Source organism: Chiloscyllium plagiosum, unplaced genomic scaffold (genome assembly GCF_037043375.1).
Source record: "Chiloscyllium plagiosum isolate Xiang-an unplaced genomic scaffold, Cpla_swu_hap1 HiC_scaffold_6, whole genome shotgun sequence".
Taxonomy (NCBI): domain Eukaryota; kingdom Metazoa; phylum Chordata; class Chondrichthyes; order Orectolobiformes; family Hemiscylliidae; genus Chiloscyllium; species Chiloscyllium plagiosum.
In genome coordinates, this window is record NW_028270144.1 from 100,891,409 (window position 1) to 100,910,349 (window position 18,941).

The 18,941-nt window shown below is 40.2% G+C and overlaps 1 protein-coding gene across 2 annotated transcripts in view; it reads right to left on the reverse strand.

Moving 5' to 3' along the window:
* The window catches only part of trpc4b (transient receptor potential cation channel, subfamily C, member 4b), a 97,832-nt gene extending 84,570 nt beyond the window's left edge, over positions 1 to 13,262 (reverse strand). The window contains exon 1 of one of the 2 annotated variants that reach the window (XM_043692114.2): positions 12,765 to 13,262. The gene's annotated coding sequence lies outside the window, so the exon portion shown is untranslated. Of the gene's footprint in view, positions 1 to 10,698; positions 11,624 to 12,764 lie in introns of those variants that run through there. The other variant, XM_043692115.2, reaches the window with a different exon arrangement.
* Between the last annotated feature and the right edge of the window lie 5,679 nt (positions 13,263 to 18,941).

Here is an 18,941-nt window from a genome sequence, read left to right on the forward strand (position 1 = left end):
GGACAGTGCCTCAGAGTGAACCTTGACATTCCGGATATTGCGTCCCTTAATGAAGTGCTCAGTGCTGAGTTAATACCAGCAGTGGCAGATTGAGGACCTGAAGAGGACATTCATGAACTACATCATGGCTTCAATTAATGCTGTCCATGAGTTTCCCTCCATGAACTTAATCAGTGGAGACCAGAGGGCAGTGATGTCCCCACAAGTCAGCTGCCCATCCAACTGCAAGAATCTTACCCCACCATCAAATTATCCAATGGGGGGAAGGGCTCAAGTTCCTCCAAGAGAGTCATTATGGCACAGATGGCCACCATTTGGCCCATTGATACAATGTTAGTTCTCTGAAGAACAACACAATTAGTCCCATTTCCTACTCTATTCCTGCAGATTTACTTTAATTGCCTACCTAATTGTAATTTGAATCCAATCATCTCTGGTTCCACACCCACATGGCCTGAGAGTTCCAAGTCATTGTCATTTCCAGGTCATTACAATCCACTGCATAAGTAGGTTCTTCCTCTTCATGGTCCAAATATCTTTTGCTCAAAACCTCAAATGTGCTTCCCTATCACTGATCTTGGCATCTGAAATAGGAACAATTTTTCCTTGTATACTTTCTCAAAATCTGTCATAATCTTGCATACCTTTCTCAGTCTAATATCAATCTCCCTTGCTCCAAGACTAAAGACCATAAGATAGAAGAGCAGAGTCAGGTCATTCAGCCCATCAAATCTGTTCCGCAATTTGTCCGTGGCTAGTATGCTTCTCAATTCCGTTCTCCCGCCTTCTCCCTGTAGCCTTTGATCCTCTTAATAATCAAGAACATATCTGTTTTCAACACGCTCAATAACTTAGCCTCCACTGTCCTCTGCAACAGTGAGTTCCACACATTAACCACCCTCTTGAAAGATGTATCACCTCATTTCAGTTTTAAAGGGTCGTCCCTTCACTCTAAGGCTTTGCTTTCAGGTCCTAGTCTCTCTTGCTAGTAGAAACATCTTCTCCATTTCCACTCTATCCAGGCATTTCAGTATTCTGTAAGTTTCAAAATCAGATTCCCGTTCATTCTTCTAAACTCCACCCATAGTCCTCAACCACTCTTCATTCGACATGGCTTTCATTCCCAGATCATTCTTTTAAATCTCCCTTGGAACCCCTCCAAGGCCAGCACATCCTTCATGAGATTGGGTGGAATCAAAACTACTCAGAATATTCCGAATGCAGTCTGACCAGAGCCGAATACAGCCTCAGTAGTGCATCCCTGCTCTTGTATTCTAGACTTCTCAAAATGAATGCTAACATTGCATTTGCCTTCCTAACAGCCAACTGAATCTGCATGTTAACTTTAAAAGAATCCTGAACTCAGATTCCTAATTGCAGTTGAGTTTCAGATTTTCGGAGCCTTTCCCATTTAGAAAGTAGTCTACACCTCAATGATTCCTATCAAAGTGCATAACCTCACACTTTCCGACATTGAATTCCATCTGCTACTTCTTTGCCCACTTTCCAAGCCGGTCCCCCATCTTCTGCAGCCTCCCCCATCTTCAACATTATCAGTCCCTCCAAGGGAAATAACACTAGCTTCTTCTTTCTAACCCTGTAGCTAAAATGCCATCACAGGAAGCAATCTGCTAAATCTCCTCTACATCACCTGACATCTTTCACGTCTCATCAAGTGCTATGACCAGAACTTGACACAATACTGTAGTCAAAGCCTAACCAGAGCTTGATAGAGGTTCAGCATATCATTCCTTCTTCTGTAATCAATGCTCCTATTTTTGGACTTCAAGATGTCTCACTGCTTCTCTCAATATCTCCCACTGTCTTTGAAAATCTACAACAGGCACCCCCAGGTCTCTCTGCCCCGCACACTTTTTACGAATTGTGCTATTAAGTTGATATTACCTCTTTCCACCAGCTTTCAAATTTCACTAACTGCCATGGCGAGATTTAAAGCCAAGAGTTCAGCACATTAGCATGGGGTTTGGAATGACGAAACCAGTGAGATTACTGCTATAACACCGCCTCCCAACATAAAGCTAACGGTGGTTTTTTGCTGGAACTGTCCTTAGATTTTTCTAAATCGACCTATTCAGAAACATTACACCAAACAACTGGAGCAGGTGGGATTGGAAGTACAGGCCTGCTGCCTCAGAGATAGACACAAACCCTTCAAAACTGTGCTTACACCCTCACTCATTTCAAATAAATGCATGACAATTAGTACTTTTGCTATCTCTCCTTCTGTCAGTGTAATTAATTAACATCATGTCACACGGGTATAAATTATGATTTGGAGATGCCGCTGTTGGACTGGGGTGTACAACGTTAAAAATCACACAACACCAGGTTATAGTCCAACAGGTTTTAAGTTTTGTGCATTACAATGAAAGAAGTGAAACTATCATGGTCATTCTAACAGATGAGAACCTCAAGAAACAATCAAGGTATTTTTTAATGTATAATTTCAGTTACATCACACTGTAAACATTTGCTATAAATTCTGTGTCATACAATTGTGTACTCCACAATCACCTGATGAAGGAGTGGCGCTCTGAAAGCTAGTGTTTCCAGTTAAACCTGTTGGACTATAACCTGGTTTTGTGTGATTTTTAACTAGGTATAAGATAGCAATTAGCAAATATCTTTTCAGCCAATTAACATGGATAAAAATTAAACAGTCTCAAGTATTGGTTAATTTTTAAAAAAATCTTTTTTGTTACTTTTTCTCTCCCTCTCTTCCATTCTTTTTGACCCCACTCACTCTCTTCCAGCTTAATGCAGTCTCTAAAGTTTATATAGTGCAAATGCCACAACAATTGTACCAGCCTCCACCACTTCCTCTGGCAGTTTGTTTCATAAATATACCACCCTCTGCATGAAAAAGTTGCCCCTCAGGTCCATTTTAAACCTTTCCTCTCTCACCTTAAAACTATGTCCTCTACTTTTGGACTCCCCTACCCTGACAAAATACCTTGTCTATTCACGTTATCTCTGCCTCTCATGATTTTATGAACCTCTATAACCTCAGCCTCCGACCTTCCAGGGAAAAATGCCCCAGTCTGTCAGCATCTCCCTACAGCTCAAACCCTCCAATCCCAGCAACATCCTTGTAAATTTTTCTGTACCTTTTCAAGCTTAACATCCTTCCTATTGCATTGGATTTCTCTTTCACAAACAAATGCAAAGTACTTCCTTTGAAAAAAGATGCAAGAGATCATAAGATTTGATAAATGTATATTCCTTTTTGGATCTGCTGATTGCCACAGAAACGGCAAAACTATTACGTGGATGTCATTTTGAGGCTGTACAGACACTAGTTAGGCCACTTTTAGAATACTGCGAATAGGTCTGGTCAGCCTGTTGTAGAAAGGATGTTGTTGGTTTGTGTATGGAACAATCTACCAGAGGAGATGGTGCAGGCAGGTACAATTACAACATTTAAAAGGTATCTGGATGGGGACATGAATAGGATATGGGCCAAATGGTGGCAAATGGGACTAGATCAATTTAGAATTTCTAGTTGGTATGGACGAATTGGACGAGGGGTTTGTTTCCATGTTGTATAACTATTATTGAAATTAAAATATAAATTGTACTTTGCTAAACAGTATATTTCTGTAATCAAGGTGGCATACTATTAATAAATTAGCGAGTTTTGAGAAGATTTGTAGCTCAGGTTCAGGTTTGGGATGTAAGTTTGCTCGCTGAGCTGGAATTTGTTTTCAGATGTTTCGTCACCGTACTAGGTAATATCATCAGTGAGCCTCCGGTGAAGTGCTAGTGTTATGTCTTGCTTTCTATTTATGTGGTTAGGTTTTTTTGGGTTGGAGATGTCGTTTCCTGTTCTTTTTCTCAGGGGGTGGTAAATGGGATCCAAGTCAATGTGTTTGTTGATCGAGTTCAAGTTGGAATGCCATGCTTTCATGAATTCTCATGCATGTCTCTGCTTGGCTTGTACTAGGATGGATATGTTGTCCCAGTTGAAGTGGTGTCCATCTTCATCTGTATGTAAGGATATTAGTGAGAGAGGGTCATGTCTTTTTATGGCTAGCTGATGTTCTTGTATCCTGGTGGCTAGTTTTTGCCTGTTTGTCCAATGTAGCATTTGTTACAGTTCTTGCAAGGTATTTTGTAGTTTTGCTTGTTCGCTGTAGCAGGGAGGAGGAATTGCTGAAGGCCTTCCCGCACTTGGGACAGCTGAAGGACCTCTCACCGGTTTGGACCCACCGGTGAACCAGCAGGTCAGAGGATTTGGTGGAGATGAGTATAATTACAACATTTAAAAGGCATCTAGATGGGTACATGAATAGGAAGGATTTAAAGGGATATGGGCCAAATGCTGGCAAATGGGACTAGATCAGTTTAAGATATATGGCCAGCATGGAAAAGTTGGACCAAAAGGTCTATTTTCATGATTATAACTTTGACTCTCATTAGAAGATCCCTGTATACCCAGATACAACTTAGTGAAACTTCTCTGGATTGCCTCTAATGCCAGTATATCATTCCACAGGGCCAAAACTGGTCTTGTATTCCAGAACCATAAATTCCCGACACTATGGGAAGAGGCCATTTTGGCCATTGAATCTGCATCAACCCTTTGAAGGACATTCACGCAGTTACAGTCCCCTTACCCTGTCTCCATATTCCTGCATTTACCATGGTTAAAGCCAGTACAGGGCAATTTAGCATGGCCAATCCACCTAACCTGCACATCTTTGTGCAGTGGGAAGAAACCCAAGCAGACATGGGGAGAACATGCAAACTCCACACAGGCAGTTGTCCAATGCTGGAATTGAACCTGAGTCCCTGATGCTGTCAGGCAGCAATGCTAACCACTAAGCCACTGTGCTACCCTACAATGCCACCCTGTTGCTAGTGTGGTCTGACTAGCATCTTCTTTGTTTTCACCAGACATCATTACTTTTATTCTTCATTCACTTTGTAATAAAGACAAACATTCCATTTGCCTTCCCCATTCCTTGCTGAACTTAGATGCTAGCTTTTTGTGATTCTTGCAGAAAGGGAGGACCCCCAGAACCCTCTGTGCTTCAGCTTTCTGCAGTATTTCTCTATTTAAATAATATTCAGCTCCACTATTCTTCCTGCCAAAGTACATAACCTCAGATTTCCCAATTTATATTCCATCTCCCATGATTTTTATCCATTTACATATTCCTTTGTAATCTTTGTAAATCCTCACCACTGGCCTTCCCACTTATTTTTGTATCATTAACAATAGTACATACACTCTCGTCATCCAAGTCATTGACCTAGCATTAAAATAAATTGTGGCCAGAGCAGGGATCTTTGTGACACTCCACTGGTTACATGTTTGTCATCCTGAAAATGCCCCCCTTTTTCCTACTCTGTTTTACTTAGTTAGCCAACCCTCTATTCCAAGCAAATATACTATCGCAACACCACGGTGTGGGCGGCACGGTGGCACAGTGGTTAGCACTGCTGCCTCACAGCGCCAGAGACCCGGGTTCAATTCCCGCCTCAGGCGACTCTCTGTGTGGAGTTTGCACGTTCTCCCCGTGTCTGCGTGGGTTTCCTCCGGGTGCTCCGGTTTCCTCCCACTTACACAAAGATGTGCAGGTCAGGTGAATTGGCCATGCTAAATTGCCCGTAGTGTTAGGTTAGGGGTAAATGTATGGGTATGGGTGGGTGGCGGGTCGGTGTGGACTTGTTGGGCCGAAGGGCCTGTTTCCATACTGTAATGTAATGTAATCTAATCTAATCTAATCTTATCTTGTAAAACAGCCTTGCGTACTGTACCTTTATAAGAACATAAGAAATAGGAGCGGGAGTAGGTCATCCAGCCTTCGAGCCTGCTCTGCCACTCAATAAGATCATGGCTGATCTTTTCATGGACTCACCTACCTTCGTCTCTTTGTCAATTACTGCCATGTTATTAGTGTTCTCCATTTCATCATATCCCATAACTAAATGCCCCCTCTCATCCTCTAAATGGCAAACATTTATTTTAGCCACTCATTTTCATTTTATATATTGATAGAAAATTTGCTATCTGTCTTTATATTCTGTGATAGTTTTTTCTCATGTTCTATCTTACTTTTCTTTATAACTCTTTTTGTGGCATTCTCTTGACCTTTGAAGTTTTCCCAAACTTCTAGTTTCCAGTTGTTCTTGGCCACTTTGTTTGCCTTCTGTTCAATTTGATAGCTTCCCTTATTTCTTTTGACACCCATGGCAGATTATCACTTTTCCTACAGTGCTTCTTTTCCACTGGAATATAATTTTGCTGAGCACTTTGGAAAATTGCTTTGAAAGTCCTCCATGGCTCGCCAACTGCCCCACCATAGAATCTTTGCTTCCAGTCTACTTTAGCCAAGTCCTCCCACATTTTATTGTAGTCTCCCTTGTTTAAGCACAGGACCCTGGCATTGGATTTTATCTCTCACTCTCCATCTGTATTTTAAATTCAACCATACTGTGATTGCTCCTTCCAAGAGGATCCCTTACAATGAGGTCATTAATTATTCCTGTCTTATTACACAGGACCAAATTTAGGATAGCTTGCTCCCTTGTCAGTTCCCTTACATACTGTTTAAAAAAACTATCGCGGATACACTCCTCCTCAAGGCTACCCTGACCGAACTGATGCAACCAATTGACATGTAGATTAAAAGTCCCCATGATAATTGCAGTACCATTTATACAGGCTTTAGTTATTTTTTTGTTTCTGGCCCACCCCAGTGTGATGGTATTATTTTGTGGCCTACAAACTATGTCTATCAGTGACTTTTTCTTCTTAGAATTTCTAATTTCCATCCAAATGGATTCAACCTTATTCTCCATAGAACCTCTATCATCTCTCAGCACTGCCCTGATGTCATCCTTGAATATCAGAGCTACACCACCTCCCCTATCTTCCTGTCTGTCCTTCCGAATAATCTGATACCCCTGAATATTTAACTCCCAGTTGTGACCATGCCGTAACCATGTCTCCGTAATGGCTACTAAACCATATGCATTTGCGATGATTTGTGCCGTTAACTCATCGACCTTGTTACTAGTGCTACGAGCATTCAGATAAAGTGCCCTTATGCTGGTTTTCATACCGTCATGGTTTCTAACATCTCTCATAATATATCCTGAGTTATCCTTCATTTTTACAAAGGAAACCCTAATGAATGTCTTTCGTACAAATATTGTTACCTCCTCAAAGAAATGCAATAATGTTTTTTGAGGCATGATTGCTCCTTCATGAAATCATGCTGACTTTGCTTGATTATGTTATTAAGAGCCTGGATGACATACACATAAGGTTCCTCTGATCCTCAGTTCTTACGGTCCTCCTGTTTATAATTTATTCCCTTGCACTTTTGTCCTGCCCAATTCTACCACCTCACACTTATCCAGATTGAATTTCATTTGCTGTTGATCAGCTTGTCGATATCCTCATGTAATCTAAAGCTATCATCCTTACTATTTACCATCCCAACAACTTCTGTATCATCCACAAAATTACTGATCAACTCTCCTACATTCAGATCTAAAATCATTTATATATGTACCACAAACAGCGAGAGCCACAGCACTGATATCTGTGACACTCCACTGGACACAGGCTACCAATCACAAAAGCAACGCTCATGCTTCACTCTCTGTTTCTTGCCGTTGTGACAATTCCAGATCCAATTTGCCAAATTTCTTTGGATCCCATGGGCTCTTAGCTGTGCTATCAGTCTCCCAAGTGTGGCCTTATCAAAAGCCTTGGTGAAGTCCAGGTAGACTAAATCAAATCACTAAATTGCTGCTGTCATCTACACATCTGTCACCTCTTCAAAAAAGTCAAACAAGTTAGTCAGACATGACCACACCTTAACAAAACCAGGTTGACTTTTCTTTATTAATCCCTGTCTCACCAAGTGGAGATTAATTCTATCCCTCAGAATTACTTCCAATTATAAGTATGTAAGTTACCCTGCTGAGCTGGAAGGTTTGTTTTCAGACATTTTGTCACCATACTAGGTAACGTCATCAGTGAAAGTGTTCGGTGAAGCACTAATGGTATGCCCTGCGTTTCTATTTATAGGTTTTCGTTACTTAAGGTGAGTGATATCATTTCCAGTTCTTTTTTCAAGGGAAGCTAGATAGGATTTAAATTGATGTGTTTATTAATGGAGTTCTGGTTAGAATGCTATGCCTCTAAGAATTCTCATGTGTGTCTTTGTTTTGCCTGTCCTATGATATGTGTGTTGTCCCAGTCAAAGTGGTGCCCTTCTTTGTCTGTGTGTATGGAAACTAGTGATAATGGGTCATGTCTTTTGGTGGCTAGTTGAAGTTCATGTATCCTGTTGGCAAGTTTCCTGCTTGTTTGTCCAATGTAGATTTTTTTTACAGTTCTTGCATGCTTTCTAGTATATGATGTTAGATTTGCTGGTGGTATCTAATGGATCCTTTAGGCTCATTAGTTACTGTTTAAGTGTGTTGGTAAGTTTGTGAGCTACCATGACGCCAAGGGGTCTGAGTAGTCTGGTAGTCATTTCTGATATGGCTTTGATGTTAGATAATGTGGCTATAGTTTGTGGTTGCATTGTGTATGCTTATTTGGGTTTGTTTCTGAGGAATTGGCAGATTGTGTTTGTTGGGTATCCGTTTTTCTTGAAAATGTTGTACAGATATTTTTCTTCTGCTTTTTGTAGTTCTAGGGTGCTGCAGTGTAATGTAGCTCATTGTAGTAATGTCTTGATGCAGCTCTGTTTTTTCTTTCAATGAGCTACATCACACTACAGCATCCTGGAACTACAAAAAGCAGAAGAAAAACATCTATACAATGTTTTCAAGAAAAATGGATACCCAATAAACACAATCTGCTGATTCCTCAGAAAGAAACCCCAACAAGCAGATACAATGCAACCAAAAACTATAGCCACTTTACCTTACATCAAAGACATATCAGAAATGATTTCGAGACTACTCAGACACCTTGTGTCATGGTAGCCCATCAACATACTAAACAGTGACTGATGAAACTAAAGGATCCATTAGATACCACCAGCAAATCTAATGCCATTTACAAGAAACCATGCAAGAACTGTAAAAAAACACTACATTGGGCAAACAACCAGGAAACTTGCCAACAGGATACATGAACTCCAACTAGCCACCAAAAGACGACTATCACTAGTTTCCATACACACAGACAAAGACACACATCCAGTCTGCTCCTCAATTCAGTGAGATCATGGATGATTCGATAACCTTCAACTCCATTTTCCTACCTTTTCACCATCACCTTTGATTTCCAAACAATTAAACATCTGTACATCCCAGCCTTGATAATCCTAATACTTTCACTGTATTGAGAGCTGTTGCATTTATTCTCTCCCCTTCCCCTCGCCCGCCTTGATTTTTGTCATATGATTATTTATTATTTTTGGAAAGCTACTGCCTTGTATCATAAAGACTGTTGTAAAGTATTTACTCCTCTGCCACCTCCTCGTTGTCTTTTGTTATTTCCCCGTCTCATTCTCTTTGGGGTCTATATTCACTTTTACCTCTCTCTTCCTTTTTATCATATTTAAAGAAGGTCAGTAATACTGTTAGTTTACTCTCAGAGTTTATTTTCTTCCTCTACTTTTTTTTGGTCATGGTCCATTGATTTTTAAAACAATTATAATCCTCTGGCTTACCACTGCTCTTTAACATATTGAACGATTTTCTTTCAATTTGATACTATCCTTAACTTCCTTGGTTAACCAAATTTCCTTGAAGGTTGTAGAAGCACCAAAAAACAAGTATCTAGAAAAAAATTGTAATTGTTAGGTTGTCTGTTGTGGTGAGTGAGAGAGAGAGAGAAAGAGGAGTAATGTGGCAAAATGAGTCATGGAAATCAGACTGCCTGGAAAGAGAAGAAAACTTAAGGCCAGACGAGAGAGAATATCATAGACAAAGCAAGAAAGAAAGATGAACGGCTGACAGAAGAACACATATGGGAGGTTGATCACCTGGCATTGTAGTGACCCCAAACTGAAAATCAAACAAAGGAGGACATTGGCATTGCTATATTTAGCCAATGCACATGCTCAGATTCCACTATCCAAATTTAACCCAGAGTCACCACTAGACACAAAGACCCAAGTCTATATCACGACTTTTAGGAGAGACTGAAGATTTTAAAAAACACTTGTAAATACATGAAATGGCACAACAATGATCCAGTGGGCAGTGCGAATGTCATTGCCAATTGTGTGTTTTTAAACAATTCTGAAAAGTTAATTTCAGTTTTCAGAAAAAATATCGAAAAAACGATCAGAAACCATTTTGAAGGAGTTTGTCAGATTTTATTATTCTAGGTATCTTATGAGTAGATGTATAGGGTTTCACATACACTTGTGAGTATCCGCCATCTGGTGTAGCACCCTTGATGTTGAAAACATACATTACACTGTTAGCTACGGTTAGAACTGGTACTGCAAGTACTCAAAATGAGTTTTCAATTGAACGCATGCTTCACGAAGCACTAATTCCCTCGATGAATTAAGAAAATATATAAAATACAGTAAAGCGTGCTGTGTAGAAATTATACTTAGATAGATTTCTCCACCCCTATATTTGCAAACGGTTGCAATAAATTACGAATGGTCCGCTCTCGCCGCTTATCGAGCTTTCTTTGAGAGTTTGCGTGCAAGGTGAGGGGTATTAGAAAGATGTTGCACTTACTTTCGTGAATGCACAGGCCACTTCGGTCGGGCAGAAACCGGAGTTATTTGCGGATCCACATCCGAAATTCTAACATTCTGAAATTCTAATGGGTCTCAGAATTGGGGCAACGAGCAATGAGCAGCTATCCGTAACATTCAGCGCTAAGTTCAAACATTCCTTGCGATTATTGGAAAGCCACTGAAATTGTGCACAGTGATTTGTAGAAGTCTGAGTGCTGCAGCACACAGCAATCCAGAAATTACGGAGTGACATTAGGCAACAAATGCTCAACGCTTTTAGGGGAATTCAGATACCATCAAACACGTTCCAAAAGTGAACTCTTCGTCACTATTACATTAAAGGGCATTAAAATCGGTTAATAGGTCCTTCGAAAATGTTCATCCATTATCATTACGCAGTAATAATGTTAACCCTATAGCATCAATTGCCACTTAAGCTTTTTTCCACTGGACTACATCAGGGGATTGAGATTGGATGCTCCAAAATGGACTTTCGCCTTAATAGGCTCCAGGCTAAATATCAAAATCCTTCAATTGTTTGATAAAACCAATATTATAATCCAGCACACGTCTGATATTTCAAGTCCAATGGCTGGCCGAAATCCCGGCTTTAAAGAAAAACCGAAAAAACTGCGGATGCTTGAAATCAGAATCAAAAAATAGAAATGGCCGGAAGAACTCCGATCTGACAGCATCTGTGGTGGGAAATCAGAGTTCTTCAGTTCTGAAGAACGGTCGCTGGACCCGAAACGTTAACTCTGATTGTTCTCCACAGATGCTGCCAGACCTGCTGAGTCTTTTTTCAGCAATTTCTGGGGGTTTTTTTGTTTCTAAAATTTTACCTAATCCGGTTTAGGAATGACAGCTTTAAGCGTTACTGCTCTGTCTTCAAGATTCAGTGTTTGCCAAAGGGAAAATATCCAAAAGATTGGTTCATTTCATTCCCACCGTGGTTTTCCTCCGCCCCGCCTCCTTGTATAAGTAAAGCTATTTACTACACTGTGCGTTTTTTGAAAAGAATAAACAATTTGGAATACTTTCTTCGCTGGAGACGATAGCCCTGTACAGTTCCCAAGTAAACTGCTTCTGTCCTGCACACGATAATGAATTTGTTCTGTGGAAGTGAGTTATTGCGCTGAAGCTCTGCAAAATGTTTCTTGGAAGACCCATATAGACATTGTTTAGGGAACAGATATACAATAACGAATTAACAACGAACCTGGCTGCTAACAAAGTTAACTTCAACACAGCCTTGTATTCCTCACTATGTGTCCGATTTAGCAAAGACTGACAGAGGCAACACCCATTTAAAACAAAAAGTTATTCCTTGATTTTACCAACAATGTCTATCCTGTCATATTACAAAACAATTCAAAACACAATGTGTCCTGTTTTATGTTTCCTCTGTTGATTCATAACTTTCTGAACTGATTCATAAATGCACATGATTTGACACAGTCGTTCGATTTTAATGGACTGCGTTATAAATAATGTATACATTCGTTCTTCTTTGGTTAAGTCACTGAACATACTGAACGGAATCCCCAAATTTAGCATGATTACCAGTGCAGGCAAAAAGGCAAATATTGAGAACGGGATACAGTAATGTCCAACGGTGGCGCCCTTCACCAACAATACAGCTTACAGCAGACATTGACGCACTGATATCATAGTTTAATCGTATGTGAAATGTCGACATAAAGTCAATGGACATTTATTATTCCGATAAACTAATCCTTTGGCGGAACGTATGTTAACTGGGAAATGTAATAAACTAAGGCTGGTATTTAAGGATGAACAATGTGGGGAAAAAAATCATTTCGGAATTCAACATAAGCATCAGATGCAATGGAAATTCTCTTTCTCCCCCATTTCCCAAACCTCCAACCCCCCCAATTTCACACAACTCTTTGGTCTCTGCGGGCACATGCGCTAGAAAAAAATACTAAAGTGTCCGAAGAAGGCGACAGAATCCAACAATTTTATTTAAAACAAACAATTTCCACCCAGCCCTTTTGTCACTTTGTACAATGCAGAAACAACAACCTGAAGATAACCACTTACTTGGTATTCTAAAGCCGCATCGTGTTATGTTTGTGTCCACAGGTTTGTTTGTTTTTTGGGTACAGTATTCAATGTTTCACATCCTGACAATCGAATATCTGTTCAGGAGGCGTAAAATACACTTTAGTGGCCGGCTCTTTTTTCCGTGCCTTGAAACATTTTTTTTGTCCCCCACTACCTCCTTTATTGTAAATAGGGAGCTCTCGCTTCAGGTGCTAACACGGTCCCCGCGAAACGACATTACCACATTTTCACGAGTGTCGGACACTTCAATTATTTTAACATTTATCATCGCGTTTTGTAATTCCAAACCCAACGAAGCGACGCACAAAGTGAGAATCTCTTCATTTGTACTTTCGCCAGAGGAGGAGGGGAGACACATAGGATGAGGCTGTTGAAGAAGAAGGAGGAAAAAAGCAGCACCAACGTAGGCGTTAGGAACCCTCCTCGAAGCCTGGAGCTGCCTTCACTGTTCATTCGGCGTTGGGGGGAGGAGGGGGGGATGTGGGTGTTACTTGGTTGTAAGATGAGTCAGCAGTTGTCTCTTCTCTGGGTGCCTGGCCCCGGCTGACAGTTCGCTCCTTGCCTTCCCGCCCTCAAGCCCCGGCAATGCGCACGTGTACTGACACCACTGGCGGCGGCAAGACCAGGGGAACTCCCTCCAGCGTTTTCTCTCTGTCCCCTCCCTCCACTCAGGGGTGCTGAGCCAGGTAGGTTTCTCGCCGGCCTGGCAGAAGAACGTCGGATGGAAAACTTCCTTCCAAGAGCCAAAATAAACCGCCGAATCCCACTTTGGGGAAAACACATGCCCTTGGGGGAGTGCGCATGTTACATCCAATAAAGGAGCAGAAAGATCCAACACGGCAACTACAGGCTTCTCGCTTTAATTTGGGCAGCCGAGAACTCTTGAGGGGCAATTAGTGACTAACGAGTGAATGTCAGCACAGATGTGTTGAAAAAATGTTGTGTTGACTAACCTGTTATCATGGTGAGAGGTTGTGCCCCAGGCAAGGATCTAGAGAGACTCGTTGATAATATTTTTCACCTAATTTCTGCTAACTAGTTACACCATTGAGGCTATGTACATCGACCAATTCTATGAGATATGAACTCTGTGGCCAAATTTTCATTTCCAGGATTTTCATAATTCCAGGAAATTTCCACATTTCCATGTATCTTCATGATTCTGATCTTAGATTCATACATTCTGCAATGTCTAAAATATGGTTGTAGTTTCTGTTTGATTTGTTTAATATACCTTTTACCTTTTTTAACTGGCTGTCTAGCTATTACCACAATATTTGGTATGAAGGTGTGTGGACAAGCAATGAATTCAAACTATAGTCTTCAGCCGAGAAAAGAATTGTGTGACCGTGTTTTGTGGTGCAAGATGATAAATCAATATCTTAATTTTTCTTCAACAAGCACTCCACTCTTAACCTCTCCATTAACCTGAGGGTATCTAGATGGTCTGGTGATATGCACAAATCTATAGCATTCTGCAAAGCTTTTGAAACATTAATTGGCAAACTATAGGTTAATATCTGAAATAACCATATATGGAATACAATGCATTTAAAAAATCCTTGAGGAAGATAATAACAGCTTCCATGATAAGTCCATGCAAATGTTGGACCTCAATGCATCTTGATTAATAGTTGATAATGATGAGGGATATTTTCCCATAGCTCAAAAAGAACCATGGTGAGACATTTTAATCTGGATGAAAGTCAGGAAACTTAAGTGGTTTGTTTTGTTTATGATAGTGGATTGTGCATTTTTTTGTATAATTAAATTGAAAGTTCTGGCCACCATATAGAATTTTGTGCTCTATCTTGACACTTTTAATGACCAAGTGACCTTGATGTAAACCTCTGAATAATGTTGAGATTGAATACTCGGAATGACTAATCTCTCATTTTACATCAACATATCATTTACGTCACTAAGATGTCTTCACTGTTTCAAGAATTGTTTGAGAATGTGATTATTTAGAAGATTAGATTAGATTAGATTACTTACAGCGTGGAAACAGGCCCTTCGGCCCAACAAGTCCACACCGCCCCGCCGAAGCGCAACCCACCTATACCCCTACATTTACCCCTTACCCAACACTACGGGCAATTTAGCATGGCCAATTCACCTGACCTGCACATCTTTGGACTGTGGGAGGAAACCGGAGCACCCGGAGAAAACCCACGCAGACACGGGGAGAACGTGCAAACTCCACACAGTCAGTCGCCTGAGGCGGGAATTGAACCCGGGTCTCTGGCGCTGTGAGGCAGCAGTGCTATATATTCTGGCTGTTCATCAATGCCAAATTTGCACACACCTTTCATCTGTTTTCTAAAATTTCTGAATTTCTTCTCAACTTTGTTAGTTTAGTTGAGGAAGTACAGAACACCACTTCTTAATAACATTTTTTGTCTCCATGAGCTGCTTGGGTTGAGGAGGAATACCTGGCAATGTGTTCCCCCTAATGTTTTCTCTTTGGGCATACTGGATTGTAGTATTGTACTTCATTAAAACTAAATTAAATCTCTGCACTTCCACCAGCATTTTCACCAGTTCACTGGCAATGAGCAATGTTACCAATTATTTATGATCTCTTTCAATGGTAAACCTCAACACGAAAATATAATCTGAACATGTTAATGAATGACATTGCAGCTGCTAATGCTTTTTTCTCGATCTATGTATATCAAGTTTAATGAAAATTGTAATTTTTTGCTGGCTTCACCAGACCTCAACCATTGGTGCCATTGGGTGGCTCTTCCTATCCACTATTTGTTTAATTCTAGCAGGTCTGCATGAATTCATGTGACCTGTTTCATTTTGATAGAGGTACCATGACAGAACATCAAAGCTTGGTTTTGTCACTGGTGAAATCATTTCCTAATGTAACATTACTTCAATTTCATGCTTTATCATTTTTAATAATTTGATGTGGAAGTTTCCTTGGAATGAAGAAGCACATTGCTTTAGCATCTGATCTCAACCTGAACAGCTTGGTTTTACTTAGATTTGCAAGGCCATCAAATATTTTTGGGAATTCTACTCTGAATCAGTTTTATTTTTCTCTGCTTTCTAATTCTTGATCTTATAAATGATTTGTAATTTTGTACAAACTTTTCTGCTTAGTTATGAAGACCCTTGATTTGAATCATGTACAGGCTGTCTGTGATTTCTCTTCCTTTTTATAACGGTGTTGCAGTCAAGAGATCTTGTACTTCATGTGGAATGCCTCCAGGTCTCTGTAGCTGAATGGTGAATGACTGGAAGAAGTCTTCTTTTTGCCATTTTTCTGTATCTAAAAGCACTGATACACCTGTTTAACTGCCTGTCTTGAAGTTTACTTCATACTTATTTACTTTTATTTCAGCTGTCTAATAATTTCCCTTGTATCTGGTTATTTCTCTCAAGAATTTTATTTAACTGCATTTAGGCTGTTCAGTCTTGAACATTACTTGTTCTGGGGGGGGTTTCTTGTTGGTTTTGCAATTAACTCTCTTTGCTATGACAAATAATTTTAAAAGTTCTCTCCTCTTGTTGGACTGACAATTCCACATTTTTGGCAGGACAACGTTTACACCGAAGGAGCTTTACCTGCCGCAGCAAGAATATAAAGTAATGGTGATCAACATTTTTTTTCAGTTTCCTGGCTTCAGCTTAGGTTCACTTTCATGTCTGTGTTCCACAAACTATACTGTCTCAGTTGGTTTTCTGCACAAAGCCTCTTTGTTGCTGCAAATAGCAACTCTGTTCTGTCTTCTCTCACCTGCCTTCCTTGCTAATTGCACCACTTTTACTCATGTCAAATCTTCCCTTGACTGTTAAAATCCAAAATGGTCTCATCCAAGTTTCAAACCATGATGCAGTTCATCAGATTAACTTTTATGTTTCCATATTCACAATTATCTGCTAATTGATACAAGACATTGGTGAGGAATCTATACTACAGGGTTTTGTGGGCTTTTGTGATCTTTCATCTTTTCCATGATTATACTTTTTCTAAGGCTAAAATAAGCATCAGAAGACCCATATTATCTTCATTTGTGGTGGTTTGTTTGCTTATACACTGCCTCATAAAAAAATGTCACCTGCAGTCGGCAGCATTTAGGTGGAGAAGGGTCTGTGTTTAGTTTAGCCAGTACTCCCAAAGCATCCCTATACTTGATGAACAGTTTACACCAGTTTTATCAATTCTCAGCTTGGTTTGGGCATTCCACATGCCTGAAAGTTTGTTCCATGGCTTCTCTTTTACTCAAGTTGTCTCCTGTGGTGTCCTGTGTTTGCCATCACTCTACTTATGGTTGTTTTCCAGTCACAGAGTTTTTCCTTCATCTTCCCATTGCTCTAACCTGTTGCTGCTGGCTTTTCTATCAGTGCTGTTCTGGCTGCATTTCCGCTGCTGCAGGTTTGGTCACTATCACTATCTGTTAGTATGGTGATGGGTCTCAGAAAACATTGTGCCATGGTAAGGATCTAGAAATGCTGCTAAGTCTTAAGTGTTGATAATATTACTTCATTATTTAACATGCTGTTAATAGTTTACACTAAAAGCTTAATATGAGTTTATACATAGAATAATTTCTTTGAGTATATTGCCATGTGATCTTTCATGTCAATGCTGAAGAAAGTTGACTATTTACATATTGAGTATTAACCCTTTATCTACAACTGATTTTTCGCAAAGTTGCAGAGAGAGTTGGTCGGTATTGTGCAGTTAATGTCACAAATGTGGACTTTCAAAAGATATTTGCCAAGTACCGCCTGGTTGGCTTGTTAGAAAATTTAAACCCTATTGGATTAGAGGAACTTTGGCAGCATGGATACAAAATTCTTAAGGCAGAGGAAGTAATAAATAGTTATTTTTCGTACTTGAGGGAGTGGTGGTATTCGCCAGCAATCAGTATTAGAACTGCTAATCTTTTTGCTACAAACCCATGACCAGCACTTGTCTGAATGGATGGTTGAAACAAATTCAATAGTAATATTCCCAAGGGAATTGGTTAAATGATCAAAGTAAAGCAAATTACAGGTCTATGGGGAAAGTGAAGGAGAAAGAGGCTAGTTAGATAATTCCTAACACATGACTGTGAATGGGAAACCGTGTCTCACTATCTTTATTGAGTTTCTTGAAGAAGTGACAAAGAAGATTGATAAAGGCAGAGCAGCAGACATTGTCTATATGGACTTCAGCAAGGCATTAAACAAGGTTCCAAGTAGTAGATTAATTAGCAAGGTTAGATCACATGGGATCCCGGGAGAGCTAACCATTTGGATATAAAATTGAAGGTAGGAGACAGAGGGTGTCTCTGTCTCCTACCAGAGGAGACCAGTGGTGTGCCACAAGGATCAGTACTGGGTTCATTGCTTTTTGTCATTTATATAAATTATTTGGATGAGAATATAGGAGGGATGGTTAGTAGGTTTGCAGATGACACCAAATTGGTGATGTAGTGGACAGGTTGTCTCAGAGTACAAGAGGACTTTGATCAAATGGGCTGAGTGGCAGATGGAGTTTAATATAGATAACTGTGTACTGTTACAAATGAGTGCAGAACTTATATACTTAATGGTAGAGTCCCGCAGAACGTTTCCGAACAAAGAGACCGTGGGGTGTAGGTTCATAGTGGAGTCACTGGTAGACTGGATAGTGAGGAAGGTGTTTAGTATGCTTGCCTTTATTGGTCAGTTCATGTTACGGAATGTCATGTTGTGGCTGTACAGTACTTTGGTTAGGCCACTTTTGAAATACTGCATTCAATTCTGGTCTCCCTGCAATAGGGAAGATGTTGTCAATCTTGAAAGGTTTCAGAAAAGATTTATGAGGATGTTGCCAGGACTGGCGGGTTTGAGTTATAGCAAGCGGCTGAATAGGCTAGTTTTTTTTTCCTGGAGTGTCGGAGGCTGACTGATATTTATAAAATCATGAGGGGCATGGATAGAGTGAATAGCCAAGGTCTTTTTCCTTCCGTGGGCGAGTCCAAAACTAGAAGACATAGATTTAAGGTGAGAGGAGAAAGATTTAAGAAGGGCCTATGGGATACCTTTTTCATGGAGAGGGTGGTGTGTGTATTGGAGGAGGAAGTGATGCAGGCTGCTATAGTTATAACATTTAAAACGCATCTGGATGGGCATATGAATAGGAAGGGTTTAGAGGGGAATGGGCCA